The sequence below is a fragment of the Mirounga angustirostris genome, unplaced genomic scaffold, assembly GCF_029215605.1.
Source record: "Mirounga angustirostris isolate CCGP_5_RB_7025 unplaced genomic scaffold, mMirAng1.0.hap1 SCAF_12, whole genome shotgun sequence".
NCBI classification, from domain to species: domain Eukaryota; kingdom Metazoa; phylum Chordata; class Mammalia; order Carnivora; family Phocidae; genus Mirounga; species Mirounga angustirostris.
The window spans coordinates 47,674,906-47,688,075 of NW_026991720.1; the positions used below are offsets into that span (position 1 = coordinate 47,674,906).

General features: G+C 42.5%; 1 protein-coding gene and 1 pseudogene across 3 annotated transcripts in view; both read left to right on the forward strand.

Annotated features, from left to right (window-relative positions):
• Window positions 1-13,170, forward strand: part of JAZF1 (JAZF zinc finger 1) — a 327,155-nt gene that overhangs the window by 205,467 nt on the left and 108,518 nt on the right. The gene's annotated exons all lie outside the window — the stretch shown is intronic.
• LOC123835450 (large ribosomal subunit protein uL22-like) lies at window positions 6,908-7,689 on the forward strand (annotated as a pseudogene).

Genomic DNA, 13,170 nt, shown 5'->3' on the forward strand with positions numbered 1-13,170 from the left:
AGTGAAATGTGCAGTGTCAGTGTCTATAAATGAAACCCTGTAGCTGTCACAGCTGTCTTGACTTCTTCTGAAAAATCTACAGCACGTTCCGAGTCGTTCTCATGCTGATAATGTTAGAAAAAAGAAACACATGCGAACATACACACTCAGTCACAGATACCACGATGATTCCAGACCACGAGATAGACTGGGAATGTCTCTGTCTCTCTCTGTCTCTTTCTCTCTTTCTCTGATTTTTCTTGAAATTAGCTTGGGCATTTTAGCTACTGTTTCAAGGACTTAACAGGTTCATGAGTTATTACCATTGGCACCTCTACTGACCCAACCAACCATCAGTAAGATTCACAACCACCAGAATGGGTTGGTTCCTTTTCCCTCTGGTTTTCTTAGTCATCTCCCTGGCTTGACTCCTTCCTAAAACAAACAAACAAAAAACTTTATATATACTCTGTGGACCACAAAAAAAGGTTTTTTTAAATTAAGGAAATCCTAAGGTATGCTTTAAAGATGGTGGGCTGGGAGTGGATTATTTATATTCTACAATTTTAGGACAATATTTTGTGTTCCTTTTGATGTTGAGTCTCAATCTAATTTTGTAGATCTCTGTATAAGGTTATAATTGTGACATACATTTAACTGTGTCATTTCATGAGGACTTGCTATGTTGCCACATCTTCAAAATTACTATTTTGTAAAATGCCCACATGATATTCCTTCCCTAAGATAGAGTTCATGGAGACAGGGACTCCATATTGTCAGATGACAGCTTATAAACCTTCATTATTAAAAAAATAATAAACTTTCATTATTGTAGATTACACTGAAGCAAGCAGCAGTTAATGTGCCAGTAGTTTTGTCCTTTTAGATTATTTTCATAGGACCTTTTCTCAGAAGTAGATGCTATTTACCACTGAGTCTCCAACTTCTGCCACAATGTACGTATTGGATGATAATATTCATTACACATTCCCAAGGGAAAACAGATTTCTACTAAATCCCAAAGCATTTGGAGGAGGGAGAGTATAGGGAGGCACTAGAGAAATTGACAATTGCCATCAGTATATTATAGGTCCGTAAGTAACTAGTTCATATGTTGGCATCATTGTCCACCATAAGAAATGGTGTAAGGATAAGAGAAAATACTGCTCACATACAGTTAACCATAAGTCTACCTTAGTTTGTTTAAAATGGAGTCCTTTACGAACATCAGTCTGTGTGTTTTAACCTGTGCGATTATTTATGGCAGCACCACAACGGTGTGCAGAGTGGACGGCCACTCCCACACCACCATTTTAATTTAATAGGAATAATTACAGGGACAGAATTTGAAATGAAGCAGAGTAATTCTTTTCTCTTCCAAAAATTAGCTTTGATCCTCTTAACAGTGGAAATGTAGCCCCAAAGCTACGTTGTTTCAAATTTAGAATTAATTAAAACTTAGCTGTGATATAGAAGATGACTATTTTTGTACTCCTAAAATTGTCATTGACTTTTAACAATTAATACGTTTGCAGAATGCTATATGCCAAACGATACATGGTATGTTTGAGGGTATATTCCCCAGAAAATCCTGTCTTACTATCTGTGTTCACCGTGATTTATAGAAAATCAATCCCAAAGAATTCCACTTCAAAGCACAATATACTTTGGAATTTGAATTCCCTAATTCTGAAAGCTTGCTGTGTTCAGTTTGCTGCTTTTATTAAATTAAAGGTAAATGTTAACCCTATAGAGTGAGGTCTTAAAGGATGGTGGGTGGAATCATTTATGTTAACCTTTGGGGAACTTTAGCCTATTGATTTAAAGGGGACAAAAAAAAGATTTGCAGTTTATTCCAGACAGGCATATGTAGGGTTGTTCTACAACCGGGGCCAAAGTTCAAATTCCCTTTAATATCAGGGGAAATTCTCTCTTCAGCATGTTACTGTTTTAAAAACAACTGCCTTTCTTGCTGATTAAAAGTGATTTTAACTCTAGTGCTAAATACCAAAATGAAAGCAGCAGATAGGGAAGTGCTTGCATGTCTATTTGCTTTTACCCTAAGCCTGGCCATTAAAGGTAATTAATTTATGGCCTGGCAAAGCCTTTCTGCCTTTCTTCTGTGGATTTGTTAGTTCTGCATTCAGTATGGGATTCCACATATAACTTGTATCCACCATTTCTGATCCCTTTGGTTCCCCTTGTCTCTTGGAGTGCCCAGGATTAGCATGAAAGCCTTCTGTTTTTAGAAAAGCAAATCTTGACTCTCGGGGATTGAAGAAGACTGTGAATCACCCAATCATTAGAGCAAGTTGGATAAACTTCATAAGCAATGGGTATGTACAGTGAGCTGGCCTTCCTAACACTTAAGGCCGTGGACCTTGTAGTAATTTTCCCACATAGTTATAAAGTTATAATAGTTATAATGATTGTCGTTATTCTTTTCTAACATAAGGTCAACAAAGTTAATAAGCACATCTACAATCAGAAAAGCTTAAAGAAAAGTGATTTGATCGTTCTTATCTACATGCATTTCCTTTACTATGTAGCTAGTCTTGTATATGGTAGATTCTCAATATGTTGAGTGAAAATACCCATTTTGTGCTGAATTGTAGAAGACTGTCAGGAATTCATGCTAAAAAAATTGTGCAAAGAGCAGGAAGTTTTGAAATTATTTAAACAATTATTATGGCTGGGGTGCCATCATCATTTTCTAGATGAGCAGACTAAAGCAGAATAGAGGTTCCTCACCAGTAGCAGAGCTGAGATTTGAACTTGGGTCTTACAGGTTCCAAAGCACTGGACTGGCACAGCATTCTGCCTCTGGGTGATGATAGTACACCTTTGACACCCATGATGGAAAGACCCTGAGAACACCCTAAACCTTTAGATTCCCAAATACCATCACATGGGCGCACAGTGGAAATGCAGGCTTCTTTTGGCTGGAGCTCTTACTGAAACTCTTTTAATGATGACATTGCCTTGTTTTAGATAAACTGTCTGGTGGACAGGTCTATATCCTAGGCTGATCAGAGCCAGCGTTCCATTCTTGAATTTATCCAAGAACAAATTCCGGCAAATCCTGTCTTTCCTGCCATCACTAGCTCTCACTGTCAGCTTTCTTTGGGGGTGGGGGGAGATATTTTCTGAAAAACAAATGCTTTAACATCTTCACCAGTATTCTAGGCATGTGTGTGGTGACAAATAGACCACTCCCAATCATGAGGCAGTATGAGGTTGTTGGTGGGGCCAGGTCTCCTCTTGTGCTGCTCACTGACGCACCCCAGCCTTGGGCAGCAGAGAGAATTCAAAGTCCTGCCTCAGGCAATTACAGCTCTTGTACAACTCCTGTATCCTGTGTTATAATTGCTTGCCATGTGTCTGTGGGAGACGGTATAGCCCAGTGGCTAAGTACACAGCCTCTGGAGACAGACTTCATGCATTCAAATCTCCTCTCTCCCTTTGGTAAAGTGTGCAGTCTTGAGCAAGGTGCTTAACCTCTCTGTGCTTCAGTTTTCCCACGGGTATAGATTGTGGTTAGTGCTAAGTAAGGTAGTACACGGGAAGCACTTAGAACAGTGCCTGGTGCATAATAAACACTATATGGTTGATAGCTGCTAGTGTCCTCAAAATTTCTCACAGAAGAAGTTTTAAAGAGTAAGCCTTCCAATGCCAGCTTTCTGTTACGATGAGCCTTTATTTACCCACGAGGCTGCTCCAGTGCCTTCTCACACATGCTCCCTTTTTAGCACCCCTGTTTTTCTTGCATTATCTTTGGTCCATCCTGCTTCCGTTTGACTTCTTGTTCTTTGCTGTGTCTGCCATCTGTTCTGCCCACCTTCAGGGTCTCCCTGAACTCTTCCCTTGTAGTTTCGTCCTTCCCTGCTCCCCTCTCAGCGGGCTTTGCAGCAGGCTGTAAGCGGCAGGTGCATGTTGAGTTGGAGAGGTGCTGCCTTTGCCCCCTGGGTGCTCCTGGGAACTTTTCCCCTTGGATGTCATCCTCCTGCAGCTTCACGTTCTATGAGGCTTCCCCAGTTCTCACTGTGAATGTGCCAACCCCGCCATTGTCACTCATGGCCAGGCGGAGGGTCCCCCTCCGGCCACAGCATGACTTCCCTGTGCATGAAAAACAGACCAGCAAAAACTACCCGAAATTGTTAGAACCTTGTCATGTTCTTACACCACGTCTCTTCTAAGTTCCCGGTACTAGGTTCATTTATCAAAGGTTATCCTAAAATGAATGTAACCTAAAGAAATTTCCTGCGCAAGATAAGTGCACTGCCCCCAGGAAGAAAGATAACGCAGGTTAAGAACTAGCACTTAGAAACCAGAGGTTTTTCTCCGGAAGGAGTAAATTCTCTCTTCTGGACTCCTTGGGTACTTTCGGTCCCATGGTTTAAAAGAGACCCTCGAATTGCTAACTGTGTAACATTTTCCAGCAAAAGGCTGTTTGGTTAAATAAACACAGTAGGTCTAATGAATTGGGAAGATTTCATGTTCTAAAATTTGCCTTTTTCTGTGAGAAAGTTGCTCACAGATGTATACCTTTTCCAAAGAGAAGAATCTGGGGAATGTGAATGCATTTCTATGCCAAGTAAAGTTAGGTGGAAGGTTATGGCATTTCACCCAAGCCTCGCTCTGGGCCATACTTACCTTGCCTTATCTTCCGTGGAATAAAGATCATGTACGCTAAAAGTGCCAGGTACTTGAGGAGAGACAAAGAGCTCTAACATGTAGTCCATACACTCAAATAAGAGGACACACACGGAAACTTAAATAACCATGCAAAGTGTGTCCCAGGGGATTGCACTGAGTAACTCAGATGGTTGGCACAGTGACTTTGGAGGAATTGAAGCAATCAGAGAACCTTCATCAGAGGAGGAAGAAAGTGACAAGGCTGTGCAGTGTAAATAGGAGTTGGCTAGTAGAGAGGAAAAAAGAACAGCATTTCATGCAAAAGGATGGAGGAATGAAAAGCTTAGAGGCGTTTTCCTGAGATTTGTCCAGAGGATGCTAAGTATGATGGGAAAACATCAGGAACATCCTAGTGAAAATCTTAAGTCTATTGTTTACTCCCTGTGTGGCCTTGAGATGACTAACCTCAGAACCACCATTCTCTCATCTGTAAAGTGAGCATAATAAAGAAAACTGAATAAAAAATCTCAACAGCCTTGAATGCTCAGTAGGCATTTCCCCAAATGGTCGCTGGTAGTATTGATCTCCCTGCTGCTGTCACATTTCCACCAGCAGCAGCACTATTTCTAATCTTACCTCTGCTCTCTACTTCTGTTCCTGCTATTACAGCCACTGTTAACTCCTGAGAGTGCTATGCTGATCTCTATGGGCAGGTCCCAGCCCAGCTCTTTCCCTGATTGTCCCCTTCTCCCAACCCCCCATTGCCGTCCATTCTCTGCTCCCTAAATTCTTTGTAAGGAGACCTCTGACTCGGACACAGCAGGGTGGGGCTGGTGCAGGCCAGACTGCAAAACCATCTTCCAAGACTGAATTCAAAGGTAAAACACTTGACCTCACGTTGCCCGTGAGTTATGGTGAGCAAAATGAGTCCCATGGAACTGGCCCTCTGGTTCGTAACAAGAACGCATCAGAGAACACGGACTGGGCCGTAGAGTTCCCTAGACCATTTTGCACAGCTCCAGGGATGCTTCAGATGTGCAGTGAGGTCTAGCTTGCTGATTGCTTGGACAGCAGCCGTGTGCCTGACGGCACCCAGGCTAGTTTGGCCGGCTGAGCAGGGGTGGGGGTCCCATAGCTCTGTTGTCATTCTTCCTTCCCCTTGAGTTGGAACTGGTTGTGTGGCATTTTTATTTTTATTTATTTATTTATTTATTTATTTTAAAGACTTTATTTATTTATTTGAGAGAGAGAGAGAAAAAAACAGCATGAGAGGGGAGAGGGTCAGAGGGAGAAGCAGGCTCCCCGCTGAGCTGGGAGCCCGATGTGGGACTCGATCCCAGGACTCCGGGATCATGACCTGAGCCGAAGGCAGTTGCTTAACCAACTGAGCCACCCAGGCGCCCCAAGGTTGTGTGGCATTTTTAAAAATGTTTTCTATCTACTTGCCTTAGACATTCCTTCCCTTCAACATTTGAACTGCTCTTTAATAGAAACTGTGCATCAGTCACCTTAATGATGTTTATTCTGAGCATTTTCTTATAGAGCCACCTTGAATATTAGATGCATCCTTTAGGAACAGGAAAAGACGTTAAAATATACAGAATAGGTAAAAACCCATGCTTCTCTTCAATATGGCTTCATGACGCTGCAGAGAGAGGACTCTGTAAAGGAGTGGGAGGATTAAGAAATGTGCGAGGAAATTAATAAGGATGGCCTTCATTCCTTGTACCTGCTCTCTTTGTGATAAATAATTTCCCATTTTCATTCCTGATATATTAGACTGATCTCAGGGTTTCTATGTGATGACCTAGTCCCTCATTTCTTATTTCACTGACCAAGTTCTCCTACTTCACAGATAGGTAGAACTTGTCTGGTGCGCTTGTTAGAGATGTGTTTTATTGCTGTAGCTAGAGGTCTGGAGTATTTTACATGCTATTCTTGGAATTTTCAATTAGCAAATTTTAATTAACTAATTGAGGTTTCTTATTAAGCTTTTATGATTTGTCATAGTAGTCTAGCTGTGCGTGCACCCTATTCTATTAAGAAGCCATTAAATCCTTAGGAACAGCCTGTGAATTCATTAATCTTACTGTAATGTTGCAGTAGTCGGAGTACAGAAGCAGGGGCATTTGTTAAGCTAGAGTCCTAAAATAGGATATTCTAGATGAGAAAATGTTGCAACAATGGAGCTGGGGCAAAGGAGGGAGATAGAGTACTCCGGAAAACCTGCAGACATCTCATTTGGATTTATTTTTGAGTCAGTTTTTATTCTTTTTTTTTTTTTTTTAATGCCTCTCTAGTGGATGTTCTGGAAATTTAGAATACTTCATACCAGCTGCACAACTTGAAATCCTGTAGAAAGGTCTTTATAGCTCTTCCCCTAAGCGGCCTGAGGTGACCTCTGAAAATGGTTCGCTATTCGCTTGACCCAGAAAACCCTACAAAATCATGTAAATCAGGAGGTTCAAATCTTCATGTTCACTTTAAGAACACAAGTGAAACTGCCCAGGCCATCAAGGGTATGCATATCCGAAAAGCCACCAAGTATCTGAAAGACATCACTTTACAGAAGCAGTATGTGCCATTCCGTCGCTACAATGGTGGAGTTGATAGGTGTGCCCAGGCCAAACAGTGGGGCTGGACACAGGGTCGGTGGCCCAAGAAGAGTGCTGAATTTTTACTGCACATGCTTAAAAATGCAGAGAGTAATGCTGAACTTAAGGGTTTAGATGTTGATTCTCTGGTCATTGAGCACATCCAGGTAACAAAGCCCCAAGATGCGGTGTAGAACGTACAGGGCTCATGGTCGGATTAACCCATACGTGAGCTCTCCCCGCCACATTGAGATGATCCTTACTGAAAAAGAGCAGATTGTTCCTAAACCAGAAGAGGAGGTTGCACAGAAGAAAAAGATATCCCAGAAGAAACTGAAGAAACAAAAACTTATGGCCCAGGAGTAAATTCTGCAGAATAAATGCAAATAAAAATAAAAAGAGAAAAAAAAAAGAAAGGTCTTTATATTGGACCAGCCCAAGATGTTCAAGGTAGTCTCAGAGCAAGTGACATGATCCCTTGTGTCACCATTCCCTAGAAAATAAAAAGCACAAAATAGGTTTATTTTATAAATAAGCACTTAAAAACCACTTCTGAAATGCCAAGTGAGGCCTAATGTTTAGGATACAAAAAGCTAGAAATTTCTGGAATAAATGTGGCCAAGTGATATCAGGTTTAAGCTGGTGTCCTTGAAGGTCACAGGAGGAGTATTTTGAGGATTTAAACACAGTTCACTTACCTAGGAGAGAACTAAGGGAGATGTGTAGGTCAGATCGAAACAGGCCTTTGTCCCTAGAGGGGAAGGGGGTTGGCAAATGCAGACTCAGGACAGAACAGAAATGAATCAGCAGCATAAACTTTCCATCAACAAATGGCTTTATGAGTTACCAAACTTCGTTTTGAGTTTTAATAGAAAAATTAAGATTTGCCATTATTCATGTGCAGCCTTGACTCCGGGATCGCAAATACATAGACTCTTCAGAGATAGCACTTCAACAAAGGTAACTGCCCCTCTGTTCTCCTCACACTGGCCCTGTGTCATGGAGGCAGGTGTCTGCAATAGCCAGGCCTGGCCTTAACCAAAATGGTGAGGTAGGTGAAGTTTGGCATGGCTGCATTTTTCACCCGTCCTCCTTCGTATGACTTTCCTGGTGTTCTCTGGACGTGTGCCCTTCCCCATAAGGCGCCCTCCTCCAGAAAGCAGTTCCTGGCATTGTTATGAGGGGGAAAAAAACCTTTCCTCTCAGAGGCTTTGAGAGTCCTGGTTGGGGTTGGAGAATGGGGTGCGATAAATGACCATTCCAAGTAGAGGGGCATTAGGGAATAATAATGAGCTCTGCTCATAAGGTTCATATACAAAGGGCATTGGCTAATCACAGCCTAATACATTACCCTCCCTGATAGCATTCCCATGTTAAAATATTTCTTGAATGCCTGAGCCATAAACCCAAAGAGCTTGATGTTAATAGGAGTCTTTGGACACATGGCAGAATCAGAGAGTAATTGAGTCAGCAGACCCCTTGTTTTATAGGACTAGTTGGTCACCTGCTCTCATGGGAACATGAAAGGGGAGGGTAAAGGGTAAATCCAAATGAGATAGGTGTTAGCCCATATATCACTTTCTACCCTGCTCTTTCATTGAAGTTCTCAGAGCTGAAGAAAGTGTCCTTCTCTTTGATCTTTAAGATCCTCTATGCCCTACTCAAGGACTTGGCTGGCCCTCTACTACATCCATGCCACAGTCCCCCACCCCCATCTAAACATAAGTTCATCTCCTTGTTCCTCCAGTGCTCCGTTAATCTGGTAAATGAAGTCCGCGTGTCCAAAGGTGAATTCTTCACATTTATATCCCATGAGATGCTCTTCAGAAGGATTCTATGGTCAATTTAAGTTTGGGAGATGCTATACATCATAGATCCCTATTCGTGGTGCAAGTTGGAAAGATTCACAATGCAAATTAAAGCCTCTGAGAATTTTTATTTTCACAAATATCTCTGATGAACTTGTTTAGCCTGGGGGTTCCAACCTGTATTTGACTGTAGACCCCTTTAGGAAGTGCTGCATTAAGTTAAGATCATGCCTAGTGGTGACCTTCTATCTTACTATCACTCTGAGCTGTTTTTTTGTATAAAAACATGCCTTTTAGTGACACCGTCACAATCAGTTGTAAAATGAAAGGTAGGCAGGTTGCTGAGCAGGTGTGGGGATTGAGTGAGAGGATAGAGGGACGCCTGTCCACCAGAATCCCTCACCATTGCACTCAGTCACCAAACAGTTTGTTCTTGACCCACAGAAAGCCTGAAATTCGAAGAATATGAGTCAACTTCTTGTTCATTTTTAGAAGCCAGGAAACTTACAGGGCTTTGGGGAGGTGATGTCCATCAGGAAAACACTCTAGAAAGCTAATTAAAAGGCTTTGAGTACTGAAAGTGTTTCACGGAAACAAATCATCGCAGTCCGATTGGAAAGGTCTCTGTCAAAAGCAGCCAAGAGCATTAACTTAGCACCGTTATAAATGAAACGATATAAATTACACCTCTTTTTCTAAAAACACTTAATTCAGGGAATGCGTGTTGGCTTGATTTTCATAGGAGTTACAAAGGATGTTTCACTTATTACCGCTTTTTTCTATTACTCCACAAATCTGGCAGAAACTAATGTTAAATATGTAAAAGACTAATAATATATCTTGAGAAGTCGAGGTAGGCCAAACCACAGGAATTTATTGGCCAGCCTCCTTATTTGTCATGAAGTTAGAAGAAGTCAGTTAAGAGCATCCCACTTGAGCTTGAAAAGTCAAGGGTGGTGCTTAGATATCTTGCGCACAGATTGAGCCGGGCCTGCCTTGTCTTCCACATGGACCTCCGCTGTGGTGCCTTTGATTTTTCACACAGTAATCACATATACACATGACAGGTGGGCACCCTGAGCCACCTTTCTTTGAGTTGCTGAATCTGGCCTTCATATATGGTCTGACCAGTCATAAGAGTGAAAAATTGCTAGAGTACAGGCTGGACTTCTTCTTTTGGGGCTGGAGGACAGGAAGGTCCCACAAAAGCCACCATGCTAAGTGTTCCCAGACTGAATAGCCCCACTCACTGCCCAGCCCCCCGCCGCTCTGTTGCGTGGTTAGCCCTTCCTCTACAGGTAGCAGCAGACCCTGAGCTTCCCGAGGGCCCTCAGTCGGGCTGAGAAGGGTGGTTGGAGAAAATTCAATGAAGGGAATCAGGTAAAAGAAACACTGTGGCACCTGTGAACCCATGTGTGTACCATTAGGAACTATGAGGAGGGGGGCTCCTACCCTGGGGGTGAAGGATGTCTGTCTGAAGCCTCTGGGATGCCTGCAGGTAGACGTTTAAAGCCTCATTTTTCGTGGTTCCTGGACAGCCTGCGTGGGAGGAGGAATGAGCAGGTGCACTGCAGAAAGGGGCTGGCAGGATCGGGGGTGGGGAGGGGGAGGGAATCAGACGTCACAGCACCTCTTTCACCATGCCAGCGTGATGGGAACACTGTCACTGTGACTTCTCGGGTGAAATCTCCAGGGAGGAGCCCACTGCGTTCTGACGGTCCAGGATAAACAGTCCATCTGTTCGCTGGGTTGTTGGAGCAACGGTGCTCCTTACCTTCTCTCAGACTCGGCCCATGACTTAACGATGGGTATGTTTTTTCCAGATCTTTGGTCTGATCTTAAAGGGGTTCAAGCATCATTTTCAGTGTACTTGTTTTCCAGTTGTTCAAGGCAAATTGATCTTGTTTTATGCCTTCCCCCAACAAAAGAATGTGGGTGTGTATGTGCTGCTGGCCTGGAGCCCTGTTTAGAGACAGAGATTCTGAGGATCTGGACTCTTCTGATGAGGTCAGTTCTGAGGTCGCACACTCCAGCCAAAATGCAGGGCTCACCCTCTCGAAGCTGAGCTTGAGATTACATTGCTGGCACTTCTTCTAACTACGAAGTCAAGCGGCTGGATTTGTCGTTTGCCTTGGTGACTAAAACAGCACATTTCAGATTCAGCATTAAGTTTGTAAATCCTTTTTATACACATAAATTTTAATCTCAAATGTTACCTTCCAAATGAATGCCAGAATTGGGTTTGGACAGTTTTTACCTCCTGGCTGAAGTTAACACAGAGCCCACACCTCAAAACGTTGTTCAAGCTTAAAATTTATCCACCTGCACATTGGACTAGAGGGGCTTGAAAAATTGAGAAAGTGGAGAGAATATTTTTAGTACATAGGACTACATAGCCTTATATTACTTAACTTTTCAGATTATGTTTGCCAGCTGGAAAAACTTGAGTTTGGTAGAACTTGAGGCCTCATCAAATATGTGTTCCATGCTTTTAAAGTAAAGTAAGCTCAGGATTGTGCTAATACTGTAACTAATATCCCATGCTACTGCCTTTAGAGCAGGGGGGAAAATGCCCTTTTTTTCTCTGCTAAAGATGATTTTGTTTAATATATGAAGCTCTTTGTTGATCAGGATATGGTTCCATTTGGTACCATTTAAGGGATCAAATAGGTAAGACTTTTTATATTGAATATTGATAGCAGGTGCCTTCAAATCCCTACCATGTTTGTACTCTCATAAGAATAAAAATATCTAAATGTGTTTTTTCCTGAACATGTTTTAAATGCACTTCTGCATCTGTACTTATAAAGGGAAGAAAATGGACTAAAGTCGGTAACATCTGATTTTAATGAAAGAGGAACATGCTTGTTTAGCTCTCCCAGCCCTGTAGCTGCTTATGGTTCTCTTCAGCCCCTTTTCCTTGGTGATTGGTTGTCTAGAGAGAGAACTCCACTCCCAGCTAAAGCTCAGCCACTTTGGGAAGGCCTAAAGGGATTTGATTTCTTTGAGCCAGATCTGTATTTCAGCTGTTGGCGTTACTTACGAGACCTATGAAAGAATGTGAACGGAGAATCAGTGGATTAGGCTGTAATTTTGTACTCATGGGCTGTTCTGCATTGGCAAAGGGACCCCTGTTTGGATCGGTGGCACAGGTGAAGCCTAGGAACCATGTCACGGTGTGCCAGGATCGATGCCCTAATCCCGTTTTCTCTCTGATGAACTCCAGCTGATCCCTCAAAAGCCAGCTTCCCCAGAAAGGCTTCCCTGACCCCTCCTGCCCCTTACAGTTAATCATTCCTTCCTCTGTGCTGAGTGTTGCCTTCAGCTTGTGCAAAAGTGGTTATGGTTCTCTGTGTACCTGTCTTCCCTATAGACTATGGGCTCTTTGAAGGCAGGGGCTTTTTTTTTTTTTTTTTTAATGCCAGGAACGGAACACAAACTCCTTGTTACACTGAATTGAATTGCTGCTAATGCAGCTGTCCTGACCCACCCCACTAGCCTCATCATTAACCAGTTTTTCATTCTGCAAGTATTTACTGAGAATCCTGAATACCAGAATTTGAATGTTTGCTGAATGAACTAATTCATCATGTAGGAATAGACACATTTAGATTGCTGTAGCTACACAGTGAGTATGGTTGCCTAGGAAAGATGACCGAAATAAAAAAAATAAGCATATGGCTTCTGCTTTAACATCTCAAATGCATGCTTTTACTTTTTCTTTGCATATACTGTGGTAGCAAGTGCTTTAGAACCTGGTAGAAATTTCCTTATTAAATATCAGAGACCTCCATGTTTAGTTAGGCTCGTAGTGGTAGTCTTTCAGCTTAGCAGAACTAATGCATCCAAGAATGTAGGGTATAAGCCATCAGAGGGTAAACTACAATATTATTCCTAAGGAAGTTATCAAACCCAGATTTAAATGAAAGCACATATTTATGTAGAGGAGATGGGCATAATAATAATAACTGTCGGGGCGCCTGGGTGGCTCAGTCGTTAAGCGTCTGCCTTCAGCTCAGGTCATGATCCCAGGGTCCTAGGATCGAGCCCCGCATCGGGCTCCCTGCTCTGCGGAGAGCCTGCTTCTCCCTCTCCCACTCCCCCTGCTTGTGTTCCCTCTCTCGCTGTGTCTCTCTCTGTCAAATAAATAAAAT